Raw genomic sequence first — 14,191 nt, 5'->3', positions numbered from 1 at the left:
CTGCAGGTGTGCAAAAAGGGCTAGAGGTCTCCAAAGGGCTGGCGATTCCAGTTTCTGCAGCCAGGTTGTTCATCCCACGATGACAGGCTCCAAATGGGGCGGAAGCCTGCGTCTCCAGGTCAGCTCCAGCAGGAAGAAGTGCCTCCTTTAATCAGAACAAAGCAACCATGGTGAAGAGAGCATGATTAACATTTCTTATAATACTAGCTGGTTCCAGCATTGTTTCTGCCCCTTCCATTTCTTCTGCTATTGCCAAAAATTCCTTTAGGTAAGGCAAAGTTCAGGGTAATTTATGAGGTTTAAAATACATATGGGCCCAGAACTTAGATTAAGCAATTTATAATCTCACTCTTGAATTTCAAAGAGGTTCCGGAAATGGTCCTTTTGCACAGCAGTGACGTGCATATGCACAACATTGTAAGTGTGTCACCTGCCAGACCCCATCTCACAGCAAGCCTTCGTAGTGGGCCAACGCGGCATCGCCGACACCTCTGTCTCACAGGTTCTGAGAACTGAGGTGCAGAAAGGATGGTCATGTGACTTGGTAAGGTTGCTCACACCCAGGTTTCCTGGCTCTCTCTGAGATATCTGTTGTCTCCCTCTGGAAGAGGGGAGAGAAGCTGGCATTTCAGGTGCGGGTGCAGTGGGACAGCCAGCGCCGGGGCAGGAAGACGGGTGGGTACTCAGGTCCTCGCTCCTTCACAGCTTGTTCCCGCTTCATCCTCCCCTAGGGCACTGTCCCTGCCGGCTGCCTGCGGAGGTGTGATGCAAAGAGGGAGTAATGTGACAGAGCCATGAGGCGAGTCCTGTTGCCTGCACTTTCTAGAAGACAAACTGAGGGATTTGTTTTCAAATGGGGGTCTTGGGTGCCATAACTGTGAAGGTGCACAGACTGGCCACCGGCTCACCCTGGTGTCTAGCCTTACTTCTCAGAAACAGGACTCCTGGAACTGTTGTAACAAAGCACTTAGGCCTGCCTTTGTGTGTGAAGGGGAAACCTGGGAGTTGGTTGTTATGTAGAGGCCAAAACAGAAGTCCTGCCCTCAGACAACTGATTGCTGAAGGTCAGGAGGAGATTCAGCACCAACATGTTGAGAGGCACCCCAAGCCGCATGGAACCAACTCCACGGGAGTGAGACTAGTTCAGCAGACACCCCGAAGTGCTCGTGGGCTATCAGAACTGGGAAAGCAGGTGTGCAGGCTGGCTTTGGGCCCACCGCTCTGCAGTGCATTCTCACAGGGACCTAGGATTCTTTTTCTTCTTCCGTTTTTCTGCCCCAGGAAAAACCAGGTTAAAAATGCTGCCCCTCCAGCCACGACTGTTTAACTCATCAGCTAAAAGCCACTTCTTAATTCTGTCCAGATTCCCTTCAACAACCCACAGCCCTATAACCTGATTTATGTCTCACTGATATGGTCATGTCCTGATTTTCATTTTAGCAACTATTTTGGTACCTACTTCCTTTTCTAAATTATAATTAGGTCTTTGGATCTATTTCCCTGTCTTGCTCTTAATAAATTATATCCTGCTGGACTGAAATAAACAGCTTAGGGGCAAGGGTAGAATTACCCCCACCTCCACTACTCACATCACCACCGTTGGCTCTGTAAGGAAGAACACTTTGAATTACTGCCCCTGGGAGAAAACAGCCCATTCAGGCTACGTCAAAGGCTGCTAGAAAGACAGCTGAGGCACCGTCAACATTAGGTGAGTCAGCCCGGCCAAGGAGTGAGTTATCTTTTTTTGTTTGTTTTAGTATGTTATTATTGACTTCAAACACGCAGAGAGAAGGAGAGAGAGACAGAAACATCAGTGATGCTGAAACCGGTTTGGCTCAGTGGTGGAGCGTCGGCCTGCGGACTGAAAGGTCCCAGGTTCGATTCCGGTCAAGGGCATGTACATTGGTTGCGGGCACATCCCTGGTAGGGGGTGTGCAAAAGGCAGCTGGTCGATGTTTCTCTCTCATCGATATTTCTAGTTCTCTATCTCTCTCCCTTCCTCTCTGTAAAATATCAATAAAATATATTTTTTTTAAAAAAGAAGAAAGAAACATCAGTGATGAGAGAGGCTCGTCGATCGGCTGCCTCCTGCACATCCCACACTGGGGATGAAGCCCGCAACCTGGGCATGTGCTCTGACTGGGAATCGAACAGAGACCTTCCGGTCCATAGGTCAACGTCTGACCACTGAGCAACATCAGCCGGGCAAGAAATGAGTATTTCTGAGGCATGTGGTGAAACAGCTGTAGCCAATAAGAGCTACAAGGACTATAAAGGAGATAGCAAGACCAACCCTTGACTTGTTTATGGCTTAGAATCTGCAGAAGATTAGCTTGATCCAATATGGCAACTATGGTGACTAAACCTTTGGGTGACCCCTGGCCTCATTATACAGTCATCCTATATAATAAAAGCCTAATGTGCAAATTATCCCCTTGGGCAATGGTATGACCAGGAGTTCGACTGCTCCTTGTGACAAGCACTGACCACAGGGAGCAGGGCCGAACATGGCAGGTGTTGGTAATGCAGCACTGGCAGCAGGCCACATTGGAGGTGCTGCCAGCCCCAATGGGCCCCAACGAGAGCTGGACTGCAGCAGGATGGTGGAGCAGGTGAGTGGGCTGCACCAGGCCAAGGCAGGGTGCCAGGCGGGGCTGCAGGGCTGCAAGGCGGGGGACGAGAGCTGGGGCCTGATCTCCGCAGGCCACCTCAGGGACCCCACCCATCATGAATTCATGCACTGGGCCTCTAGTCTAATAAAAGAGAAACATGCAAATTGACCATACCTCTGCTATGGTCACAAGCCATGCCCACCAGCCAATCAGGAGTGAGTATGCAAATTAACCCGTCAAAGATGGTGGGTAAATTTGTATGCACAGGCATGGCCCACCCCTGGGGGTCCAGGTCCATCGGGGGCTGGGGAAGGCTGGTAGGGCAGCACCAGACACTGACCACATGGTACCAGTCCATTGAGGCTGGGGAGGTAGGGTTGGTAGCGCCAGACACCACCCGTGGGGTCCGGGTCAATTGCAGGCCCCAAGAGGCCCACCTAGCCACACATGTAGGGCCTGGGAACATCGCCAACCTGGGGAGGAGAGGCCAGCCTGCCTAGCCACTCCCGTGGGGCCCCGGGAACATCGCCACCCAGGGGAGCCACTGCTGGGCCTACTTAGCCCTACCGTGAGGCCCATGAACGTGACTGTGGGGCTGCCGGAGGGGGGCTCCACAGCTTTGGCAAAGCGGCTGGCCAGGAGGCGGGTGTTCCAAGGGGCACCGAGCAGCGCCTCGTCATCTACCTGTGAGGATGACCCACAGACGCTGGGCGACATCTGCAAATGCGACTGCAACCTCCAACATTCTGGGCAAAGAACTGACCTGTGCCCTCGGGGCACCCAGCTTGCTAGGAGTGTGCTGTCACCAATGCCACAGATCAAAGGAGGGGGCCCAGGCCGGGGCAGGGGCGGGCGGCAGGGGTCTGCCTCACCTGCAGAGAGAGAGGTTCTGCAGTGGCCCCAAGACGCGGGTGGGCCTGGTGCGGATCGAGGGGCATGGAAGGACCCGCAGCTTTGAGGCGGGGTTTGAGGGGCAGTGCCACCTCATGGAGGGGTGCCGCACTGCAGGGTACGGATTGGCTGACGTGATTCAGAGAGGCTCCCAGTGCTAACCAGCCTCGCCCAAGCGGCCTTCACACTACAGAGGCGGCGACTCCTGCTCCCGCCTTGGCCCAAACGCAAGCCCGAGCCGCCCTGGCATGACAGAGCGTGCCTAGGCGGTGAGTGCGAAGTCTCCCACCCGCTCCGGAGAGGGGGGCAGTGAGGAATGGGGGCGGGGGCAGGGGAGAGGAAAGAATGCGGAGCGTCGCCATGAAGAGGTGCTTGAGAACGAGGCTCGGAAGCCTGACGGGAAGGTTTGCTCTGTTTGCGGCGGCTGCCCCTGAGGAAGGGCAGAGAGCACGGCTGTGAGGGCTCCCTGTGCACCGAGTCCAGTTCCACAGCCGACTGGAGTGGGCGCAGTGCCTGGTCTGTGAAAGGGGTTAAGCGTGTCCCAGTGCCTTCACGGAGCTTGGAGGGCCAGTTGAGATACCATATAAGGAAAATGAGGGAAGAAGTGAGAAAGAAAAGGAAAGGCAAACAACACAAAAGAAAGACTGGAAGGAACCTGTAAACCCATTGTCACTTAACTAGGGAATGGGTTTAATAGTCAATAGTGTAATGATGGTATGATGCCAGGTGGATACTGGAAATATTGGGGAGCACTTTGTAAAGTATATGATTGTCTAACCACTATTCTGTAACTCTTATAAAACCTGAAACAATACAAAATAATCTTGAATAAAAATAGGAGTGAAATTTTTATAAATTTCAATGTTTAAATAAAGGCTGTAAAGGAAGGAAGAAGGAGAATACAAATAGTGTTTTTCATTTTACCACTTCATTGTCTTTTCAGTATATAAAAAAAATAGTTGTCTTTATATGGAGCTTTTATACTTTTCTAAGTCATTATCTCATTTTAATTTCAGAGCAACTTAAAGACATGATAATTATTCCCTCCACTATTCAAAGAAAGGAAATCTTGATGTCTGATCCTAATGATTCAATCATCAAGCCCTTATTGTAAAGCAGGTTTAGTGAAATTTTCTGTGAGGGGTCATATCTACACTAATAAAAGCCTTGGGGTGATCAGGCTGGCAGGGGAGGATAGTTGGGGCAATCAAGCTGGCAGGGGAACAGTTAGGTGTTAATCATGATGGCAAGGGAGCAGTTAGGTGGCAATCAGGCAGGCAGGCAAGCGGTTAGGAGCCAGCAGTCCCAGATTGTGAGAGGGATGTCCAACTGCAGGTTTAGGCCTGATCCCTGTGGGTCCCAGATTGGAGAGGGTACAGGCTGGGCTGAGGGATGCCATCCCCAGTACACGAATTTTGTGCACCGGGCCCCTAGTCTATATTAATAAAAGGATAATATGCTAATTTGACCAGACGTCCTTCCTGACCAAGCCTGGGCAAAGGGAAGCCAGCCCAGGTCCCGGTGTTTTCAGGTGGCTGGAGGAGGGAAGCAGCCCAGGTCCTGGGTGCCTGTGGGCGGCCGAGGAGGGAAGCCTGGGTCCCAGGTGCTAGAGGAAAGCCAGTGCCAGCAGACGGAGGAAGGAAGGCCTACTTTTGCATGAATTTTCATGCATGGGGCTCTAGTTGTAATATATTAGCATACTAACGACACACTCCACACTGCCATAATCAGAAATGGAAAGCCCATATAAGGACAGAACATGGCCTCCAAGGCTCTTTTGAGAAGTCTCCACCTCTTCCTGTGGGAAAATCCTGAGTGTTCCTCCCCCTCACTGGAGGCTCTGCCCCACAGTTAGATGAGCCTCAGTTAAAGAGGAGAGTTGCACCAAAACCGGTTTGGCTCAATGGATAGAGCATCAGCCCATGGACTGGAAGGTCCCGGGTTCGATTCCGGTCAAGGGCATGTGCCTTGGTTGCGGGCACATCCCCAGTGGGGGGTGTGCAGGAGGCGGCTGATCAATGTTTCTAACTCTCTATCCCTCTCTCTTCCTCTCTGTAAAAAAATCAATAAAATATATTTTTAAAAAATAAAAATAAAAAATAAATAAATAAAGAGGAGAGTCCCGGAGCCTGCGGGAAGGGGCTTCTCTGCCCTCTCTCAGGAAGAGCCCTCCTGCATGGCGCGGTGCTGCTCCCATCCCTCTCCCTTCCTATGTGACGCTAAGAGCCCGCAGTGGCCGCAAGTCAACTAGGACAGCAGGCGAGTGCGAGGACAATGCTAATGTCATTACCCAGGAGGCATTAACCTCAACTGGCTCCACTGCATGGTGGCCACCTAAGCGAACCAAAACCTAAGCAAACCCAGCCGCAAGCAGCCAACCACGCTTTACGCTGCAGCCAACCAGACGTCCTTTCCTTTGCTTTCACCTTTTCCACAGAAGTGCCTCCGCCGGCTCCTCTGCGGAGCACTCCCAGCCAGTTTGGTGCTTCCCGATTCAAATCAGGTTTTGCTCAAATGGACACAATATTTATGATATGCCCCAGTTTATCTAAAAAAAAAAAAAAAAAAAAAAAGGCTGCTCCATGGGCTTATGGGGGTGAAAAGGGGAGAGCTTTCCAGAGAAACGACCTGGAAGCGGGTGAGGTGGGTCAGGGGTGCGGAGCCGGCCCTGAGGGGAAGGCTGAATCGCCCGGAGCAGGGGGTAGGCTTACTGGTCTGAGGAGAAGGAGATGAGGCTTCAAGGTAGAGGGTGGAGGCGAGGTAGAGCAGGGAGCAAGCAGGGAGGGCGGTGGCCAGAAAGCAGGAAGGCAAAGGGCACGACATGGGGAGAGCCGAACCCCAAACAGAGTGCGTTCAGTTCCTGCCAGAACCTGGTGCAGAGTGGCCGACCAGGCTGTGCAGCAAGGCCGCCGGCACCTCGCTTCCTCCATCAGCACCTCCCAGGCCAGCTCCCCCATGGCCTGCACAGCACCTGCAGGCACCTGGGAAAGGGGCTGGCCACTCCCAGGCTGCCTCCCTCACTGTCTGCCATTTCTCACCCATCACACACACTGTCCTTTGTGCCATTGGCTGAACTCACACCTGTTCACAAGGACAAGAGCTTCTGATGAGGTCGTGAGGAAGGAATACATTTCCTCAGAGCGCTAAACCACTTACATCAAATCCTTCTCACCAAGCAGCTTACTGACCCAGCGACTAGGGCTGGACTACTCAGAGGCAGGTGGGTTCGCCTGGCGGTGGCAGCAGTGCCGGCCCCAGCCTCCCACTCAGTGGCAATGTAGACAATAACCTAAATACTAAATTGGCAGGGAATTTTGTGTATAAATTATTTTTGCATTCATGTGTAAATGGAACCCCAAAAAGAGCAAATTAAGACTATTCTTGTTTTTTTAATCATCACCTGAGGATATTTTTCCATTGATTTTAGAGAGTGGAAGGGAGAGGGAAAGATAGAAACATCCATGTGAGCGAAACATCAATTGGTTGCCTCTTGCACATGTCCGGCCAGCAGCCTCAGCCAGGGAGGAGCCTACAACTGAGGTTCGTGCCCCTGACCAGACTCAAACCCAGGATCCTTCAGTCCGCAGGCCAACACTCTATCCACAGAGTCAAACTGGCCAGGGCAAGACTATTCTTAATTCTAAAAGGCCTCGGAGAAACCAAGATGGCGGCATAGGGTAGACACCCGAATGCAGCCTATCACAACAAATTTGAATTTAGAACTGAAAAACAGGGGAGGCATTGCCCTGAAGCGCCAGACGGCTGGCTGAGAGGAGGCTCTGCCATCTGGGAAGGAGAGAGAAGGCACGCTGAACCTCAGGAACTGTGAAGGTACGGAGAACTGTGTGCTCGAAAAGGCGCTGGCTTAATCCCGGTGCGGAGAGGAAGGGCCGGACCGAGATTGCTGCTGGCTTACTCCCTGCACGCAGAGAGGGCGGGCCGGGCTGAGTTCGCTACTGGCTTACTCCCGGTGCGAGGAGAGGGCGAACAGCTAACGCGGCTGGCTTTCTTGTCCGAGAGGAAAACAGAATCACCCTATTGCTCTGATAAACGGCCCCAGACAGGGAGAGGCCAGACTGTCAGGCAGTGGGCAGAGATCTCTTGGAGGTGTGTGAAGCCAGAGGCCATTACTGCGGGACTTGGGGAGGAGCCGAAGGGAAAACAAAGTTTGTCTGCACCAACCCGAGACTCCGCCCTATCTGTGGCTGAGCACAGAAGCTCTCCCAGAGGCTGGCTTTCTCTAAGGAGGGACTTGCAGGAATCCAAAGCTTGTCTGCGCCTTTACCAAAGAGGTGCGCGCGCCTGCAACCAATCTTCCAAAACTCTCCACGAACAGGACTTTTCTAAGGCGAGACTGATAGGGAACCAAAGATTGTCTGCGCCACCCCAAGACCCCGCCCTATTCAAGCAGAGTATGGAAACCCTCCTAGCTGAGACACTGCTGATCCTCACAGCCAATTGGCTTGGAGATCAACGCTTCCCAGTGATACCAACAATAAGCAAGGCTTAACAACAAGACTGCACACACAGCCCACAAAGGGCTACACCAAGACTGTCCACTGCAGGTAACTGGGAAGGCTGTGCTACTGGGCTCTACCAGAACACCTAGCACACAAAGCTATTCCATCAAATCAGGGAAACAACTAAAATGCAGACAAGAAGAAGGACACAAAGGAAGGAGATGGAGGAAAAGAAAAGATTGGACATTGAGTTCAAAACTAAACAGTTATAAGGTTATTCAACAATATCCTAAAAAAGGCCGATAAAATAAATGAGACCTATGAGGATATGAAAAGGGAGCAACTAGAAATAATAAGGGATCAACAAGAAATGAAGAAAACATTGTCTGAAATAAAAAATATTATACAAAGTCCTAAAAACAGACTAGAAGATCGCAAGAATCAAGACAAAGATTTAGAACACAAAGAGCCAGAGGACACTCCTCTGCAGAAGGGAGAAGATAAGAGAATTCAGAAAGTTGAAGATAGTGTAAGAAACCTCTGGGACAATTTCAAGTGAACCAACATCAGAATTATGGGGATTCCAGAAGAGAGAGAGCAAGATACCGAAAGAGTACTAGCAGAAATAGTGACAGAAAACTTCCCCCATTTGGGGAAAGAAATAGACTTACAAGTCCAGGAAGCCCACAGAACCCCAAATAAAAGGAATCCAAGGAGGACCACACCAAGACATATCATAATTAAAATTCCAAGAGCAAAAGACAAAGAGAGAATATTAAAAGCAGCAAGAGAAAAGCAGGTAGTGATCTATAAAGGAGCACCCATAAGATTGTCAGCTGATTTCTCAACAGAAACCATGCAGGCCAGACGGGAATGGCAAGAAATATTCAAGGTGATGAATAACAAGAACCTACAGCCAAAAATAATCTACCCAGCAAAGCTATCACTCAGAATCAAAGGACAGATAAAGAGCTTCACAAATAAAAAAAAAGCTAAAAGAGTTCATCACCACCAAACCAGAATTATATGAATTGCTGAAGAAGGTTATTTAGGAAGAGGAAGAAGATAAAGATAAAAATTATGATCAACAAATACGTAGCTATCAACAAGTGAATCTAAAAACCAAGGGAATTTAAAAATCTGATGAACAATATTAACTGGTGAATATAATAGAATCAGAGGTATGGAAGGGGAGTGGACTGACGATTCTCAGGGAAAAGGGGAGTGGGGGTGCGGGAAGAGACTGAACAAAAACTGTGCACCTATGGATGAGGACAATGGGGGATGGGAAAAGGACAGAGGGTGGGGTGGGAACCTGGTGAAGGGGAGCAATTGAGGGGGGGAAGAGGATCACATTTGTAATAATCTGAACAATAAAGATTTATTTAAAAAAAAATTCTAAAAGGCCTCTACTCTGAGATAATGACACATGGGATACTGCACAGTCTGCCAAGCACCGTGCCTGCCCATCCCCACACCTCCACCCCCACCCCATCTGCCTTAGCCACTTCCCATCAGAGGAGCACCCACTGTGTGCTTGCTTTCCAGCCCACTAAAGTCAGGTTCAAGCCCCACCCCCTTCCACCTCCTGCTTTAATCTTTCCAAGGACATTTCATCACATAAACGGGGCAAGCAGTGGATTTGGATCAACCTGCCCCGCGGGCTGTATGGAGAGGCAGAGGCACTGCTTGACTCCCAGGAGCCAACTCCCACAGGCTGCAGCCCAGAGGTGCCCGGCCAGCTCACACACCTGCTCAGGGCCTGTCTTCCCTCAGCTGTGATGAGCGGCCCACACTGCAGGTCAATGCACTAAATGAGATCACGCAAGTCAAGGGTTTAGGCCAAACCTTGGCAGTAACACCTGTTGATGAAATAATACCTACTGTTACGGTGGAAAGCTCAGGTCAGAGATAATGTGTGAGATCATTTTGGCCATTTAGCAACTTCCAGGTTTTTATTCAGGTTTGTATATGCCCTTTGAGCTCATGACCTCATGACCACGTGACAGAAACACACACACACACACACACACACACACACACACACACACGTAAAAAGCCAGCCACCATAACGACCACGGCCCCTCGCCCAGGCGGCCTCACCACACAGGAAGTGGTGACGTGGTTATGGGCGCCCGTAGGCAACGCGTGGGGTGCGAGTTGGATGGGGGAAGGCTGAAGAAGTAGGGGGAAGAAGGTCTTAAGGTCTGCGGGGTGGGGTGGTCGCCAGGGGTAGGCTTGGAGTGTGCTGGGAGGAAGAGGAAGATCCGAATGGGAATGGGTCAGCACAGTACCTTCCTCAGGGCGAACCGGACGGCTGCATGGCGGCCGCGTCAGGAGGGCGCCTGGGACCGCCCTGTTCACGCAGCGGCACTGCTCCCGAAACCTCACTGGTTCCAAGCAGCAAACAGCAGTGAGCGTCAGAGATCAGAAAACCCTCTCGACCAGAGGCCGCGCACGTGCCGCGCCGCTGAAGGACCCCCGGCGCGGGCGGGAGAAACCGGAAGTGCGCGGAGGATTGTGGGATTGTGGAGGGCACCAGCCTGCTACGGCGCATGCGCACAGTCAGCCCTCTGGCCCTCCGTCTGCAGTATCTGGACGTGGCTTTAGGCGGGAAATGATTTCCATTGCGGTTTGCTGTCCCCTTGCTGGAGGAAGCTGAGATTAAAGGTTTGTTACCCCGGTTTGAAGGGAAGACAAGAGCCGCGAGGACGACCAGCTCTGCGAGGGGTGCACACGCGCCTCCTGGGAACTGCAGAGGGTGCGCCGCCACCAAAGCCGTCCGGGCAGCCGTCCGGGCAGCCGTCCGGGCAGCCGTCCGGGCAGCCGTCCGGGCAGCCGCCAGACCATGGAAGAGCAGGCCCGACTCCGGAGAAGCGCACAGGAGCCAGGAGCTCCCGGCTGAGGGCAGAGGAGACGAGATGCTGAGGCTCCTGCTGAGTCAGAGCGGCGCACGTCTCACGTGGCGGAGTGTGAGCGCCGCGCAGGCAGCTGGAGCAGGAGCCGGGACCCAGGCCTGGGACACCGGACATCGGTGAGCTGCACAGTCTGAAGCCAGATCCGCGCCTGCGCAAGGTCCGAGTCCGGCACCTTGTCTGGCTTACCCTGCCAGGCGCCAGCAGGAGAAAAACCAACGAGGGATTGGGAATCAAATGAGACTGAAGACCAATGTGCACCGATGGAGGATGAGGATGGCCTTCCCGACCTGAGGCACGAACCCGGTGTGTGGACAAGACCCGCCGTCCGCGGGCCGAGGCCATGCTGAGCGGCAGCGGGATGTGCCTTCCTCGCCGTGAGAGCAGCCAGCGGCCTGCGTGCCCGCTCCGGGGCGGACGGCGGTACCCAGCCCTGTGTCATCTACCGCCGGCCGCCGTCTGGTCTGCGGAGCCCGACAGCCTGTGCGGGTGGGTCCCTGAAGGAGCTGGTGCTGCGTCACCGCACACCTCCCCCTGCAACACAACCATGCCCTTCCCTCACACTGCACATCCCGAGCGAGGCCTGGGCCCCTGGCCCCACAGCCCTCTGACTCATTCGGAGCAGGACTCCATCTGTCTGTCTGTCTCTCTTCTTTGTGAATCTTTCTCTGTCTCAATCTTTCTCTTGCTTTCGGAGTCTCTCTCTTCCTGTCACTCTTTCTATCCCCATCTGTCCTCTCTGTCTCTCTGAGTCTCTGTACCGCTAAGTCTCTGTTAGAGGACATACCTCTTCCACCTTATACCCCCTTTCCCCATGGGCACTGCCCTCCCTGGCTCTGGCTGCCCCTGCAAGTTCCTACGGTTCCCCCAGCTCCCCCTGCCTGTACCTGCCGTGTTGGCCCCTGGGTGCTCAGCCCCAACCTGGTGCCTGATTTGTAAGCCATAGGCCTGGGTCAGGGCAGGAAGGAACTCGCTGGGCCACTTCCAAGAACCTCAGCTGTGACATTTGGGGCTGGGTGGTCCGCCCCGCAGTCCCAACTTCCCCTCCAAACCCCAAAGCGAAACCGGCACCAGTTACCACTGCATGGAGCTGCTGCCCAGAAGCCCCCCTCCCCAAAAGCAAAATTATTAAAAATCTCAAGAGCTGGGGCCAGCCGAGACTCACACCACCTCCGCTCAATGCAGCTTCAATGCTTCTCCTTGATCGTGTTGGGCTCTGATTTTTGTTTCCTTGGCTGTAAACCCATTTTCTCCTCTTTGGGGACAAAATCCCTGGTTTTCTGTGCTGCCATGGACACTCCCCCCCCTGTCTGCCCAGCTGGCAGGTGAGTTTTGTATGGTATGTTGATACTGATGTGGATATAAAACATTAAACTCCCCCCCCCCCAAAAAAAAAAAAAGAAAGAAAATGGGATAGTGACAAATAAAAAACTTTGAGGACAGGGAAGGGCAGTTTGTCCAGACTGCTGAGAGCTCAGAATCAGAGTTCAATTGGGATAAAAATCCTGCTAACAGCACCTGATGCCTGAAACCTGAGCACTCTGCATTAGGTTTTCCAGTTCAAGTTTTTGGAGGCTGCCTATTACAGCATTCCTGGCTGGAAAGTGTTTAAGTATTTGCTGTGTTTCCCATGTTTAGCTCTCTGTAAGGAATATGGAATAATGTTAAATGCCTCATGTTCTCAAAAAGCTTGATTTTTAAAATGAAGAAGAAATATAAATATTAAAAATAAAAAAGAAGAAGCTTGAGTTTTAGGGGCGAAATCAGGCAGCCAGGTAAGCAGATAGAGGCTATCAGGCAGGTAGGTGAGCAGTTAGGAGCCAGTGGCTCCGGGTTGCAAGAGGGATGTCTGACCGTTGGTTTAGGTCTGATCCCAGAGCGTGAGAGGATGTAGGCTGGGCTGAGGGACCCTGCTCCTGTGCACGAGTTTCATGCAGTGGGCCTCTAGTGTTGCTATAAAACCTCAAATCTGGCTCTGTCTTTGGGGACGAAATCCCTGGTGTCTTAGGGGTCTTAGAAACAGGCAGCAAGGCAGTCACACAGCCCTTTCCTGGGAGCTTAGGTCAGGCCTGCTCCCAGGCCTTTACTTCACCGGGATCCGCAGAAAACACGCACAGGACGAACAGCGGTGTTCTGAGCCCAGAGGTCCACCGAACTCCACGATCAGGCAGCAAGGCTCTCCACTAAGCAGAGGGCCTGACGACGGGGGAGGCCGCCTGAGCACAGTTCTGGAGGACAGGCAGCCTGCCCTTTGCTGGAGCCCCCGTCGCCACCTCCTTTCTTAAGCAGTGTCAACGGTAAGAACTGCTCAAACCTATAGAGAATTTGTTAAGTTTCTTTGAGCCACACTGTTGACAATTGCCGGGCAGCAAAATTTCAATGGCTGAGAAAATGCCCCAGGGAATGGCAATTTTCACCTGGTTCTATACATTACAATCAGAGGAGGCGGTGGAAGGGTTACCTGAAACCCACTGGTGAGATATGGAGGCAGAAGAAAGCAAAGTGAGGAAACCTCCAGGATTGGATAAAAAGACACTTCTTTTACATAGGTGGGGGCGGGTTAGTTAACAGTCAACAACGAATTTAACAGTGATGAGGGTGTGGACGAAAGGGGCCATATGCTGAACTGACAGGCTCAGGGGAGGCCTGCGTGGACTTCGGAGACCTAACGTCACCACAAAGGATAGTCTGGAATGAAAACTTGAACTAAATGCAGTGATGGTGGGCAGTTTCATCCTAGGCCGCATCTTCCCTGAGAAGGTCAACCTTTACTTTAACTGAGCCTGTCTGTCTTTTTGTATCTATGATAACACGCCCTTGAAGTGTCTGGGTAACTTGTAACTTCCCCTTTTCTAGACCCCTTGGGACACAACCTGCTGTGCTGGACACCAGGACAGATACTACAAATTCCTTCATTATCATGTTAATTGTTCCAGCACCCACCTAAGTATGTGTTCTTCATTTTACTTTTTATCCAATCCCAGGGGTTTCCCACCACCTTTCTTTCTCCCACCTCCTTAATCCGTCCCCAATGAATTTCATGTAACCCACTTATGTCCCTCCTTTGATTGCAACGAATAAATACAGATGTAACCGCCATTCTCTGGAGCATTATCTCAATTGATTGAGGTTCTGCTCAAATAAACTCACAAAATTCTTTACAGGTTTCAATGGTGTTTTATGTTAACAAGGAGATTTGTGGTCTCTGCTCTGATGGGGACCTATTCTCTGAGGGGTCCAGAAAAAGGGAAATTAGCTTGACATGCCAAAGGTAAGTTGTCAGATATGGTAGAATAGGTCCAAAAAAAAGATA

The sequence above is a fragment of the Pipistrellus kuhlii genome, unplaced genomic scaffold (genome assembly GCF_014108245.1).
Source record: "Pipistrellus kuhlii isolate mPipKuh1 unplaced genomic scaffold, mPipKuh1.p scaffold_m20_p_45, whole genome shotgun sequence".
Taxonomy (NCBI): domain Eukaryota; kingdom Metazoa; phylum Chordata; class Mammalia; order Chiroptera; family Vespertilionidae; genus Pipistrellus; species Pipistrellus kuhlii.
The sequence above is the reverse complement of the archived record's forward strand: the minus strand, read 5'-3'. Positions refer to the sequence as shown.